The 940-nt window shown below is 41.6% G+C and overlaps 1 non-coding gene across 1 annotated transcript; it reads right to left on the bottom strand.

Moving 5' to 3' along the window:
- Positions 1-316: 316 nt before the first annotated feature.
- On the bottom strand, positions 317-397 carry SPRG_30158. Its single transcript has one exon. It is a non-coding gene; the product is annotated as a tRNA-Ser (tRNA).
- Between the last annotated feature and the right edge of the window lie 543 nt (positions 398-940).

Genomic DNA, 940 nt, shown 5'->3' on the forward strand with positions numbered 1-940 from the left:
TTTAACGAGCAGAGACGCTCTTCACTTGAGGCCAACACAATAGCTCCAATCCGCATATTGTAGTATTTTTTTTGGGAGCTATATGGAGTTCTCAAACGAGCCAGGATTTAATGGTAGAAAATACGGTTTAAAATATATAGCGTGAGTATAGCACTCGTGGATACATCGTAGAGAGTTGCCAGAGAGCAAGGAGGATCGTGTGAATGGAGACAAAAGTAAAAAAGTACTCGTAGCAGTCTTTTTCAGGCCCCAGGGGCCTGTATTGCACTTTGGGAGTGCGCAATTGGACTGCAGATGACTTCATCGTACTATATCTCGACAGCTGTGAGATTTGAACTCACGCGGGTGACCCCAGTAGATTTCTAGTCTACCGCCTTAACCGCTCGGCCAAGCTGTCGTTGTGCTATATTTTATTTTGATTTTTTACCATTTATTTCCACACATTAATTTCTTTTTCACATTTTTTCCTTTTCTTTTCTTTTCACCCACGCTATCTCATATCGATGCACCACGGCTCACATAGCACTCTACTCCGTCAATACATACCATCAAGTCGCAATTTCTCACTGAGCTCCTGCAAATCACATTACATATCATTTATTATACCTTATTTGGCACCGAATGAAGGTTCCATTTAAAGGCAGCCACACCACGTACGTCGTGACTGTAGAATACCAAATAGTTTCTTCAGGAAAAGTAGCCGCATCGTCTTGCTTTGCCCATGCAAGCGTCAGACCTCTCATTTATTATACCTGATTTTGCGCCAAACTAAGGCGGAATTTTAAAGGCAACCGCACTGCATGCATTGTGACTATAGAATACCAAGAAATTTATTACAGAAAAAGTAGGCCACGTTCTCCGTCCTTGTGGACTTCTTGGATGACCTCTCATATTTTTATAATTTGTTTCTAGTCAAACGATCGCAAAATCAAACAGCCAG

Source organism: Saprolegnia parasitica (genome assembly GCF_000151545.1).
Source record: "Saprolegnia parasitica CBS 223.65 unplaced genomic scaffold supercont2.105, whole genome shotgun sequence".
NCBI classification, from domain to species: domain Eukaryota; phylum Oomycota; class Saprolegniomycetes; order Saprolegniales; family Saprolegniaceae; genus Saprolegnia; species Saprolegnia parasitica.